Source organism: Armigeres subalbatus, chromosome 2, assembly GCF_024139115.2.
Source record: "Armigeres subalbatus isolate Guangzhou_Male chromosome 2, GZ_Asu_2, whole genome shotgun sequence".
Classification (NCBI taxonomy): domain Eukaryota; kingdom Metazoa; phylum Arthropoda; class Insecta; order Diptera; family Culicidae; genus Armigeres; species Armigeres subalbatus.
The window spans coordinates 137,713,315-137,727,555 of record NC_085140.1 but is presented as its reverse complement, the minus strand read 5'-3'; the positions used below and the strand labels follow the sequence as shown (position 1 = coordinate 137,727,555).

Here is a 14,241-nt window from a genome sequence, read left to right as displayed (position 1 = left end):
GGTTACTGCAACCAGATTTGTTGAACTTGTATTGCTTGGGGGGGAATAGATGATGTCTAAGTGCTAAAAAAATGAGCTAGACTTTTTTGAACTCTATTTCGTAGATTGCATACTGATATGTAGCTGTCATGTATATTCTTTAAATTTCTTACTCCAACTGCTTATAGATTACTACTTGGGATTTAATAGCAACCCAATTGAAGGTCCAAAATGATAAAGCATGAAAGCTACCATTGCCGGCCACGCCCATCTTCTCCGTTGCTAGGGAAAGGAAGGAAATGATGATATGACATCTACTTAACGAGAGGCCAGCGACTCACCGACGCCCTCATAGATGTCAAGGAGTTGGATGGTTGGTAGGGTATATAGTTAAGGAGTATCATCATAAGCAAATGATATAATAAGTTTGAATGGACGTTGAGAGTGATCATGCTAAGAAATTTATGTCACTCCATTGTTGATTTCCTTGGGATGGGGCAAAGCTATTAAACTTGCCCTGGCTAATTAGCCTAGGTTTAAGCGCCATTGTTCGCTCTCTGAAACGAGAATAAAAATATGTTAAATGTCCCTTCCCCCAATTTGTTTCCAATTGAGATTTTTTTTTTAATATAGAGTGAAGTTTTAATATATACGCTTAACAATAACGGGAATGAAACATGTAACCTGAAGGAATTATTTTTTTCTTAAAGTAGGAAAAAACAAACTATTGATCAAATACTATCAAACTATCAACGAGAAATATTGTTTAAAGATCTGTCAGGCGATTAAGTCTGTATGAGCAACACAACTAAAATTCAAGCTAATTCAACCTAGAGATGAATTGATTCACACATATTTTATTGAACAATTATCCAATGTGAAAATATGCAATAAATTACTTGTCCGAGCTGGAATTTAGCTTATAAATGAAAGGTAATAAAACCGGGAGAGTAATTAAATAAAGAAATGTTTGTGTTACACTGAAATGATACAAAAATAATAATGTAAATATGACGGAGACGAGCCATCCTAGGGCTGAAATTCTCCTTAATAAAGATACAAAAAAAATGTAAATAAAAAGCTCATTAATTCTTTTTCAGGGAAGAGTTTGAGTCTTATGGTTTGTTTGTTGTATCTTTGGTTTTAGGCATACAATGGGCAAAATGCTAATACAAGGCAAAAACCCACCATTTCCAAATCTTAAATCGTAACTCGTAGATCTTAATGTGGTTGAAATCGAATATCAAAGACAAAAATAACGGAGAACTAAATGGCAAATGGATGATAAGGATAATCGGAAAGATCTCACCGAATTTTGAAGCCGTTTCATCGTGGAAAATCAGGAAGCATTTGTTTGAGATATCCGCCCGACTAGAAGAGCATAACTAAAATTGAACACAATTTTAACATATTGTGATATTTATAACTTATTTTGATACAATTTTGTTCTCAGTAGCCATTATCTTTCAAATGTTGTAACATGATTATATCATAATATGATTTGAAAAATGCTTAACACAGAATTGCCCAACAGTAGGCAATTAAAATAGATATAGCAAAGTCTCCCAGCCATAGATATCACAAAGCTGAGATAATTTGAAAAGGTTGCCCAATTTGTAATGTTGTAAGTTTCATGTTCTTGAAAAATATTCTTGTTCAAACAAAAATAAAAAAAATCTGATTGTTGACCACAATCTGAAGACCTATCACGACCTGTAAAAAATTCCAACTGCACAGAAACAATATATTTTGTATCTGATTCTGTTATAAATTTCTAACAAAATATGTTATTTTTATGATAAAATTGTAACAAAATTTGATAGTTTTTTGTTTCCAGTAGTGTAGTTTTTGATAGAAATTTAGATATTTTAACAACATCCTGCACCATGTTTCTAACAAATTTTGTTATAAAAATTTAGTGTAACATAATAACATAGGATGATATAATTATGATATGACCTTCTAGTCGGGCGAGGTCCATCTTCTTGTTTGAACTGATAAATACATAAAAATGTCATTTTGAGGAGGAAATGGTTGAGTTCTTGAGCACATATTATATATTCTTGTGTAAAGCGCCCCTATAATCTCAAGATCGGCAAGCCAGTAACTTTTCACTCTCATTGAAAATTAGTTCACTTTTTAAAAAAAAATCACTACTGATTTTTCGACATATTGTAGAACTTGCAGAGAAATCTTTCACCTTTTTCTCGAATTTCCAAATATTCAAAAATAATGGCAGAGAAATGCTGCTGTCCAGAAACACCGCTAGACTTTTTTGAACTCTTTTTCACAATAAATAGTAATTTGACCATAACATCTAAGCCCATAGTCCGATCTGGCCAATTTTCAATAAAAAAATATGATGCAATTGCTTCGATGCTTCGAATGCAATTTAATGCGAGCAAATCGGTTGAGGATAAGTGCCCGAAAAATGAGTGACATTTTTTACGCGATTTTTTCGTAGGATTTTGTATTTTGGCCATAACTTTCGATCCCATAGTCCGATCTGGCCAATTTCAAATAGAAAACAATGGGACAGGATTCTGCGTCGAATGCAACTTGTTGCGAGCAAATCGGTTAGGGATTAGTGCCCGAAAAATGAGTGACATTTTTTACACGATGTTTTTGTATGATTTTGTGTTTTGGCCATAACTTTTGATCCCATAGTCCGATCTGGCCAATTTCGAATAGGAAACAATGGGACAGGATTCTGCGTCGAATGCAACTTGTTGCGAGCAGGTTGAGGTTGAGGATAAGTGCCCGAAAAATGAGTGACATTTTTTACGCGATTTTTTCGTAGGATTTTGTATTTTGGCCATAACTTTCGATTCCATAGTTCGATCTGGCCAATTTAAAAAAGGAGACAGTGGGACAGGATTCAGCGTCGAATGCAACTTGAGGCGCGCAAATCGGTTGAGGATAAGTGCCCGAAAAATGAGTGACATTTTTTACACGATGTTTTCGTATGATTTTGTTTTTTGGCCATAAGTTTTGATCCCATAGTCCGATCTAGCCAATTTCAAATAGGAAACAATGGGACAGGATTCTGCGTCGAATGCAATTTGTTGCGAGCAAATCGGTCGAGGGTAAGTGCCCGAAAAATGAGTGACATTTTTTACGCGATTTTTTCGTATGATTTTGTATTTTGGCCATAACTTCCTATCCCATAGTTCGATCTGGCCAATTTCAAATAGGAATCAATGGGACAGGATTCTGCGTCGAATGCAACTTGTTGCGAGCAAATCGGTTGAGGATAAGTGTCCGAAAAATGAGTGACATTTTTTACGCGATTTTTTCGTATAATTTTGTATTTTGGCCATAACTTCCGATCCCATAGTTCAATCTGTCCAATTTCAAATAGGAAACAATGGGACAGGATTCTGCGTCGAATGCAACTTGTTGCGAGCAAATCGGTTGAGGATAAGTGCCCGAAAAATGAGTGACATTTTTTGAGTAGTTTTGCGCACACACACACATACACACACACACACACAGACATCACCTCAATTCGTCGAACTGAGTCGATTGGTATATAACACTATGGGTCTCCGGGCCTTCTATAAAAAGTTTGTTTTTGGAGCGATCATATAGCCTTTACTGTATACTTAGTATACGAGAAAGGCAAAAATGGAAATTTTTCATTGGCGCTTGGTATGATGCGTCCGAAGCCCGGCCATTTGTGCTCAACTGCCTTATATCTCAAGCTATTAAGCTATAACTTTTTAGGAGTCTTATCATCGTTTCAAAAAGAATTGCCGTATGTGAATCAAACGAGTGTAAAGATAAAGGATGAAAGGATAAAAAATGTCAATAAAGATCTAAGAAACAAAGATGCCCTATAATGGTAAGACTTTTTGATATTGAAAAGACATGGAAGCTGTAGAATAAAACAAAATATTAAACTGTTCCGATACAGTAACATCCCAATTTTATCACCCCCTGGATAATTTTGGGGTGATAAATAAAATAGAAAATGTGACAAAATCGGGAAAGTTTTTATTTTAAATTTTTCAATTTGTTTTACAAATATGACAGTTTATGCCTAGGAAAGGGAAAATGCGTGAATTGAACCCGTAGTTTCATGTTGAAAAGGGTTACAAAATTCATGGCAGGAAATCAGAAATCATTCATAATAAGCCATAGGCGGTGAAAGTTATATAATAAAAATCATTGTTGTTTGCGATCTTCTTTACAAAAATAAAATCAACGACTAAAATTTTCAATTTTTTTTGGGTTGACAAAATCGGGTCAATACTGTAGTAATAAGTGCTTAAGAATAACTGGGTTTTATACATTACTAGCTGACCCGTCGAACTTAGTCTCACCCAAACTTGATCAATTTGCTTATATATTTTTTTACGTATACAATTACGTGTACAATTTATTAAAAAAACAAACCGGTTATTCAAAATATTTTTTCATTTTTTTGACATTTTTATCATGACACTTTTCGAATTAATTTAGTAGCCAAACCAAAATTAACACAAATCGATTCTTCCGTTATCTGATGATAATATCAACTTAAGTTAACTTTAGTTAACTTAGATGACATGTTTTGAAATTACAATACAAAATGCACGACAAACCATTTCATCGGAGAGAATGGATTTAGATTGTCAATTTTTTTCAACTTCATCGTAAATAGAAGAAGAAAAAGGATATAAATTAGTAAAAATTGGACTGCTTAAATATTCTTGAGTGACGCGCGGTCATACAAATGATAACTGTTGTTTGAATACAAGAATTGATAGATAGATAGATATGGAAGATAGATAGATAGATAGAAAGATAAAAGATATAGATAGATAGATAGATAGAAGAATAGATAGATAGATAGATAGATTCGTATAAGAATATAGAATTTTCGTATATGTTCAGCATTGTATACACATTTTTGAAGTTTCTTTATAGATTCATTTTCCGAATCTGAAGTTCCAAACCATAGTACGAAGTACTGGTCCCAAATGTTCATTAAACTTTTTCGATAACGGGAACGCATGGTTGATTGTAAACCTTATAACTTGTATGACCTTATTTTATTATCAAAGGATTTTTCTCAATCTTTGCACTGAATGTCTAATGGTTGATAATGAATGTCTAATATTGAATTGTAAGGATTATAACCACTCATAAATGCACTAGGAAAGATTATATGAGTTGATACATTTTATCCCATAGGTGCAGTCTAGCGGCTACTGGTGAATCCGAAATCCCAATTTAACATACAAATCATGATTTAATTGTTTCATTTGTTTTTCCGTACCTTGAAAGTGACAATCCAGTATTCTTTGAAATAATACTAGACATTTGTACCATTAGTTCGGGAAAATGGCTATGAGTCATTTTCAACCAATAATGAAGTTTTTCTATGCGCACACCCACCTGAAAATTAGCAGAAGTTAGCCGAGCTAAATGATTAGCAATAATTATAAGTGAAGTGTTTATCGGCGATGCAGTCTGATGACCAGCGAAATCGCCACATATATTAATTCCGGGGAAGTGTCGTTTGGCCAAAACCCATTCGGTCGAAAGCCATTTAGCCGAATGCCACTAGGCCGAAAGTTGTTTGGCTGTATATACTGTTATGGCCGAAGGATAATTTGGCCGGAAGGGTCGTTTGGCCGAAAGGGTCATTCGGACCAAAGGGTTGTTTGACCGAAATGGTCATTTGGCCGACAGGGCCATTAGGCCGATAGGGTCATTTGGCCGAAAAAGACGTTTGGCCGAATAAGACATTTGGTCGAATAGGTCATTTGAAAAGTGAGAAATTGGGAATAAGAAGAGAGGCGTCTCACTTCTCACTCTTAATTTTTTTCTTCTCACTGTTAAAAGGGAGAAGCGCGAAATGAGCAGTGAGACGTAATATGAAAATATACCGCCGTAATGCACTGTAGTTTCGCGATGTATGCGCTTTGAAAATACTGTACTGTGCGCTTATCCGCCGCCTTCTTGAATACGTCGTCCAAGTATGGGCCCCTTACCAGGAATGCCATGCATCTCGAATCAGAAAAGTACAACGTTCTTTTGTACATTTCGCGTTACGTAGTTTACCATTGGACGATCCACTTCATTCCCCCCCCTTCTTTGAAAACCGATGTCAGTTAATAAAGCTTGAGACCTTACGCTAAAGTCCATCTTTCCCTCAAAGGATGTTCGCCTTCGATATAATTGACAACCGGATAGACTGTCCAGATCTTATACGTCAGGCGAACTTCTATGTTTCAGCACGTCGTTCCCGTCAACGTACCTTATTTTATATAAATCGGCATCGCACTGTGTTTGGACAAAATCACCCGTTAGATTTTTTGTGTATGCTCGACGATATACCCACGTTTGATTTCAATATCAGTAGAGACCGTTTTAAAAATTTAAGGCAATTACAGTAGTTCATTTTTTTTCCCTCCCGTCGGATATGTTACCTTGCCGCGATGGGTGGGCTTACGCCATTAACACTGATATGGCAATTAAAGACATATCCTGTCGTGGTGGTATCACATGTTGACTATTTTGTTTAGTGCCGCGTCACATATAATCTGGCATTGGTGCATTGATTTTACGCATGTGCATGTGATTCAACGGACATCGTATCTTGGAACCTTGAATGGTGGTGCAGACAGGCAGAGGTCTTTTTCATTAGTGATAATGATGTGAGATCTCTTCTCTGCGACAATACTTTTTTGAGGCGTTCTCTGATGATGATGAGTCCACGCTTAAACATAGCTAGGTAGGAATTAATTAGTAGAAAATATCATCAAGACATTAATAGGGAATTGACTCCTGGATTTACTGAGTAGAAGTTTTATCAAAACTAGGAACGTGGCACCTTTTTATTTTGTTATGTCTAACTTTAACGAGCCATAATTGAAAATACCACAAATTAAAACGATGGTATGCAAACAATCTTACATTGGCTTCATTCTCGATAATTTGTTTTCTAATAGATTTGGAATAGGCGTGATGAAGCTGTACTTTGCCACCAAAAAGTGAATCCTATAGCTGACCACGACACATACAATTACAGTTATGCTACGCTTGCGTGTAAGGCTTTGAGACGATTAGACAACTCAGAGACCATTTCTTCACCTTCGCTTATCTCTTAAGCGGAGCTTATTTATACGCTTGAACTAGGATACTCGTCTGAGAGGAGGTGACCTTTAGCAATAGAGACACGTAGATTAGTATAGAATTAAACTGAATAACGTAGGAAACATGAGATAACTAAGAGAGACAGAGTAATAAGCGAATTAAACGTGGTAAGCGAAATGACACAGTACGAAACATTCGACAAAATAATGACTATTTGTTGTTTTAATTGGCTTTTTTCGGTGACAATTAAATCAAAACAGCAATTTAGCGTTACGCGTTTCGGCTTACTACGCTTCAGCCATCATCAGACGCCTAAAATCACATTTATCACAATTTTCACAATCAAACAATAATTCACACAAAATACACTTTTTTCACAATATTATTGTTTGATTGTGGTATATGTGTGTATTTTAAGTAGTTATTTTCATTGTCGTGGGCTCCGTAATGAAGGCAAGGCAAAATACGTGAATGGAATCCGTATTTTTTTGTCGAAAAAATTGGGTTAGGCAAAATCAGGGGTAGACAAAATCTGGGTGTGACAAAATCGGGTCAACCTCATCTGAGTGAATATACGCATTCCTAGTACAGTAGCCGTTCGATAACTGCAAAATGTTTACTTTTCAGTTATCGAATGCCGTTCGATAACTGCAACGCACTCTAGACGTCAAACGGTTGTCAATCGACGTCAAATGCAAGAAAAGTGAATCTAAATGTGCAGCGCAATGCAGTTGTCATTGAGTCTGACATCGGTTTGAAGTTTAGCGGTCCGATAACTGTAAAACTGTTGCAACTATCGAATTGCAGTTAAATGACTTGCAGTTATCGAACGTCTGCTGTAGTTTTTGTTTTGCCATGGTACTAGGTAGTCTAAGAACTCCATATAGGAATGATCTGTAGATCAACCCACGAACGGAAGGCTATTGGTATATGTTTGCATTTCAAGTAGTTCAAGTTGTTGTCATTAGCTCTGGGCAGTTATTGAAGAATAAACAAGATGTGAAACCTCATCTTGATATATTAGCATTCCAAGTAGTTATTGTTGTCTTGTTGTTGTTGGTTCCAGGTAGTATACAAACTTCATTGATATCACTAATATGAAGTTGTCTATGCTTTGGAAATGCAAAATGTAAATAAATTGGAACGATACAACTTCACGCCGAGAACGTGAGGGAAAAAACGGGCTAATATCGCAAAGATCATGTACCATATTAAAATTGAATTAAGGACACTCCTCACGGAATCCAAGTTTCAAAGTGCTCGCGTTTTCGGGGGCACACCAATCGATACGGAGGCGGCGCACAACTGTCATGTTTGTTGATTTAGCTTTGCTGCGTCGTAGCGAGCACTTTGAAACTTGGATTCCGTAAGGAGTGACCTTAAAGACCCTCTAGATATTCGTGTAAGTCTAGAAGTCTTACTCCATAAATTTCTAGGATGACCATTAGCATATGCCATGAACGCATTTTATTCATGGGCCCCAAAGGCATGTACCAAATTTAAAACAGGCTGATATATCTCTGGTGTAGATCCTAATGCCTTACTTCAGGGTTTTCTTTGATGACCATGAACATTGGTGCATTCTATTATACGTACCATAAAAGGCATGTATAACTATTCAAATAGGCCGAAAGAACTCTGATTACGCGTGAAGTTATTGCTGATTGTTCAAGTGTTCTCTTGGATACCCATGAACATATGCAATGAAAGCGGTATATTCTATGTACCACAAAGGGCATATGCCACTTTTGAAACAATCTGAAAGGTTACGTGTGAAGATCCTGAGGCCTATTTTAGCATTTTCTTGGAAGACCATAAACATATGCAATGGACGTATTCTATTCTATATACCACAAAGGGCATGTACCACTTTTGAAACAAGCCAAAAGATCTCTGGGTACCCATGCAGATTTAAAGTCCTATTCCAGGGTTTTCTTGGATGACCATGAACCTATGCAATGGACGCAATCTATTCTATGTACCACAAAGGGCATGTAAAACTTTTGAAAAAATCTGAAAGATCTTTAGTTACGCGTGTAGATCTTAAGGCCTTTTCCAGGGTTTTCTTGGATGACCATGAACATATGCAATAAAGGCGTTCTATTCTATGTACCACAAAGGGCATGTACCAGTTTTGAAACAATCTAAAAGATCTCTGGTTATGCGTGTAGATCTTAAGGCCTTTTCCAGGATTTTCTTGGATGACCATCAACATATGCAATGAAAGCGCTCTTTTCTATGTACCACAAAGGGCATGCACCACTTTTGAAACAATCTAAAAGATCTCTGGTTACGCGTGTAGACCTGAAGGCCTTTTCCAGGGTTTTCTTGGATGACCATGAACATATGCAATGAAGGCGCCAGAGGACTTATCCGAGAGATTTCTTCGATAGCGCAGAACATATGTAGTGATCACATTTGATTTCAAGATGCGCAAAAAGCATGTACCACTTTTGAGACAAGTCCAGGCCTTACTCCAGAGATTTATTGGATGACTCGGAACATATACTGTGAACGCATTCTATGCTAAGTACCACAAAGAGCATGTACCGTGTTTGAATTTGCATAATAGGCCTTTGGTTACGCGAGTAGATCTTTAGGCTTTATTCCAGAGATTTCTCGGATGACTAAGACTTCATTTCAGGGATTTTTGCATTACCCGAAGCGAATATTGTGAACACCTTCAATTCTAAGAAGCGCAAAGAGCTTGTAGCATATTTGAAACTGGATGAATGGCCTTTGGTTACGCGTGTAGACTCTTAAGCCTTACTTCAAAGATTTCTTGTATAACCATGGGCATAAGCTGTAACCCTTGACAATGGGCAAAAAGTATATGAGTTTCTGTTTCCAAAACTGTCAAAATTATCCAAATCGGTTGAATATTGTTGAAGTTATGAGAATATCAATTTATGGGAACACGGGTACCCTGTCGGCCATCCACGTGTGTTTTTTTTGTTGGCCGCATAAGGGTTAATTGTCACCGAAAAAAGCCAATTAAAACAACAAATAAGTTTCCACGGTGATTAAACCCCAGTCAGTCAAAATAATGACTAAATTGACAATAGATCCATAGAAATAAAGATCCGCTATAAGACTATCAACAATTCGAAGCTCAAGAAATGTTTGTAAACCTATTGAATCTTATTTGGAGGCGATTTCGATGTTGTTGAGGACCTACACCCAAAAAAACAAATCTGACAATTATTGTATAGAATCTGGGCATATACAATTCTGTAAGCTTTTTATGCAAATATTGTATTAAAATAATACAAATCTACAGAATTGTATATGCCCAATTATTATACAGTTTCTGTAAGGTTCTTATGCAAAACTGTATTAAAATCTTCCATCCCCTGGTTGGGTGTACAGGCCCATAGCGACAGTATCTTGAAAAGAGCTTTAAAATATGTAGTAGGGGGAATGACGGCTTTGGCAGGTTTTGTTCTATTATTGGCAGGGGGTTTTTTATGACTGAATAGGCTCAAATTTGGCCTAAACATTCTTTGCATATCAAAGAATATTGTGGCCAAATTTCATAAAATTTGGTCGACAAAAACCCCCCTGCCAATAATAAAACAAAACCTCCCGCATAATTAAAAACCATCTGCAGTATTCTTGTTACTATTCACCTGCATTAAGGAATACTGTTACTAATTGTGTAATCATAGATTTACAATGTTACTATATTTATTCATATAATCAATACTATACAGCATGTTTCATCGACAATACTGTATGCAATAATGTCATAGTTTGTTGTTTATTTTATATACGTTATCTTCCGTTATTTCGAGAGAAAACGATAATATACTATAAATGACCCATAAATGATATATCAACCATATGAAATATGTCTATTAAATAATTATGTATCTTCTAAATCTAGTCTAGTTTCCTTGCCGTGTGGAATCGAAATTAAGAATTATATCTTCCAATGATAAAAACATAATAAACGTAAAAGTTCTGCAATGATTTTCAACAGATCGCAGAATTATTTTCCCGTGTAGCTGCCATTGGTTTTGTTTGTAAAAATAAACAACTGGTTCGGTGAAACCAGAATCACTTTTGTGCTTTTTCCAATTATATCTTGTACTGGAAATCAAGGGTAAGTAATGAAATGCGTAATTCATTCATTCATTTTTGAATAATAAAAAATTCCCACAGTTCTCAGCAGTGTTCTTGGCGGAAAAATGTGGAAGCAAAGTCCGCTTAGCTGCAAAACAATTTCATTGAGGCGTGATATTGGTAAGTATTTCATCAATTTGATAGAATATACTCTGCATGTTCACGGGGAAAATCCCAAAAAAGGTGAAAAAGACGGTAAATTCCGCACAAAGTGTGCCATCCGTTTTGCGGGATAGACAGTCTTTTCCGAGATTTTTCGTCTAGGAAAACGTGTTGTGTGTGCATATTTATAATCTCGCGGTTTTCTTCCTGCGTATTTTCAGGTCAGAATAATATTCTTTCGGATGCAGCTTCCCGGACGCCCAAACAAAGACAAACTGACTATCTTGCCCATAAATTTTATTTAAGGAAAACGAAGGAAAACAAATAAATAATGAAAATGTAACAAACGCTTGTTTTTTATTTTTCGTGGGAGAAATTTTCATTTGCTTTCTTTCTAGTGAAAGATAAGGGATACGGTGTGCCATTTTTCTCTCATATCATTCTACTGTTTATATACTACATCCCATATTGTTCTCATTCAAAACACGGATTATAACTGGACCATACCACATGCCATGTTAGAAAAATAATGTACTGAAAAATGTCCCTTTTTATATTGTAATTATACTTAACCGCCCATTACCCGTATGGTCGATTTGCCAATCACAGCATATCATACAGTGATTACGATTTATGGTGAGGTTAGTGTATCATTAATATGAACAACAATCAGATCAGTAGCGGTAATGTTGTTTATATTCATAAACGTTCTGAGAAATAATCCACTTATGGTTCATGATTATGCGGGCTGCCAAAGCCGTCTTTCCCCCTATTTAAAATTTTAAGTTGAGAATTTTTGATGATTGCTAGGCGCACGGTTCTGAACTGTGGGCCGGTAAATAGACTAAATAGAATCCAAAATAAATTTTAAACGAGTCATATTTATCAAAATCTAGTGCATTATTATTGTTTCAAAATGTATTTCTATTCGAGTTTTCTCTTCTTGTCATCATATCTACATAAAACTGAACTGACTCTTGCGATAGATAATTAATTAATTTTTGAACGAACTTTTTAAGCTTCATTTGTTTGATGGAAATGGAAATTTAGGAAAAAATGACTGACTGGTTTTTGTTTGCGTCAACATTGTAGTAGGGATAGTGGTGATGATTGCTGATCTCGATGAAATTGTGAAAATGATGGTTGTTGATATGATAATGGTGATGTTATATGGTTATGCAAGTGACAGTAAAAAGGTTAATGCATCGGTATTGGTGGTGTTGACATAGTGACAGAAGAACCTTCTTCTTCTTCTTCATTGGCATTACATCCCCCACTGGGACATTGCCGCCTCGCAGCTTAGTGTTCAATTAGCACTTCCACAGTTATTAACTGCGAGGTTTCTAAGCCAAGTTACCATTTCTGCATTCGTATATCATGAGGCTAACACGATGATACTTGTATGCCCAAGGAAGTCGAGACAATTTCCAATCCGAAAATTGTCTAGACCGGCACCGGGAATCGAACCCAGCCACCCTCAGCATGGTCTTGCTTTGTAGCCGCGCATCTTACCGCACGGCTAAGGAGGGCCCCAACAGAAGAACCTAGGTAGAAGATAGAGTTAATAACGAGATGGGAACATGTTCACAATGGGTATGAAGAAGTTAATGCAATATTGAGCTGTGTATATATGAGTGTTTGTGTACGTATATGCATACCAACCGATCAAAACTTGCCGATTTAATACAAATAATAAATTAAATTTACTATATATAATACTTTTATAATTTCCGGATAAAGTCATAACGCCATAACAAACAAAGAAGTGAAGTAGGAAAACAAGTAAAGGTGCATAAATAATGATAGTGATGTAAAAAATTAAACATAAATATACCAATAAATTAGAGGAGCGTGAGAATTGTGAAAGTGTACTATACAAAGGTAGAAGTGTTGGCTTGAGAAATGGATTGCCAGTGATTTGACTACGCGTCCAATTTGGGAATCTCGAGCTCATTCAGTAGCCGCTAAGTTGCGAAGGCCAACGGAGGTCCTTCGTAGCTTAGTTGGTTAAAGCACCAGTCTAGCGTACTGTAGGGTCATGGGTTCGAGTCCCATCGAGGGGAAATTGGTTACCTCCAATACATTTTCCAAATCAATATCTTCCACATAATGTACATATTCACATATGAGTTTTCACAACATTGTAAACTAATGTCCAAGTCGGGTGGTTTAATCCCCGGAAATAGGTAATTAACTTTGATTGAACCATTTCAAGTTACCAATCCTAAATTTTATCACCCGAAATCACATGTCCCATGCTACTAACCCCGAGTCAACTGCGGGTGAGTCAGTCCTCCTATTACTAACAATAATGTTGTCTCAGAAAAGAACACGCACTTCCCACTTGAACTGCAATTCTTAGTTCGCTTGCCAGGCTTGTTGGCCTGTACCAAAAAGTCCCGTTAGGAAGTAGACGCCAGCAGCGAGCAACAAGAGTAAAAAAGAAGAAGCCCATCACGAACGCGTCGATGATGATGACGCTTTGGCTGACGAAGAAGTATATTTAAAGGTCAAGTCAAGTCCGCGCTTATATCACAGACTTTTCCCTCTTATTCGCGCACGGCAGGCACTGCATCTTTTAAATACAATGAAAAATGTTCCATTTCATTCCACCATTCTGATGTCCGTGTTAGGAATGTGAAGGGGATTGGTAACATCTGAAATTTTTACTGGCTTTGACAAGAATTGAAATTTTGTTAATAATCTTAAGTTTCAATGAAATTGGCGAATTGCTGAAGAGTGTCCGTGTCGACCGATACATAAATCTTCAACATCCATCGAAAGATAAAGACGCTAGTAATGTTCGAAATCTTCCCTTTCAGCTTGATTTCCAAATTCCGATTTCCAAAAATTTGAATGACAACTAGTATAGTAAAGAAAGACGTAAGTCCTACGTCAAAAGTGAGCGCCCAGCAAAAATTGCGTTTGTTAGCTGATTTCCGACAAATT

At 36.4% G+C, this 14,241-nt stretch overlaps 1 long non-coding RNA gene across 1 annotated transcript; it reads left to right on the top strand.

Annotated features, from left to right (window-relative positions):
- The first annotated feature begins 11,101 nt into the window (after window positions 1-11,101).
- LOC134215174 (uncharacterized) lies at window positions 11,102-11,634 on the top strand. The gene is made up of 3 exons (XR_009980056.1): window positions 11,102-11,170; window positions 11,230-11,310; window positions 11,514-11,634. It is a non-coding gene; the product is annotated as an uncharacterized LOC134215174 (long non-coding RNA).
- The last annotated feature ends 2,607 nt before the right edge of the window (window positions 11,635-14,241 follow it).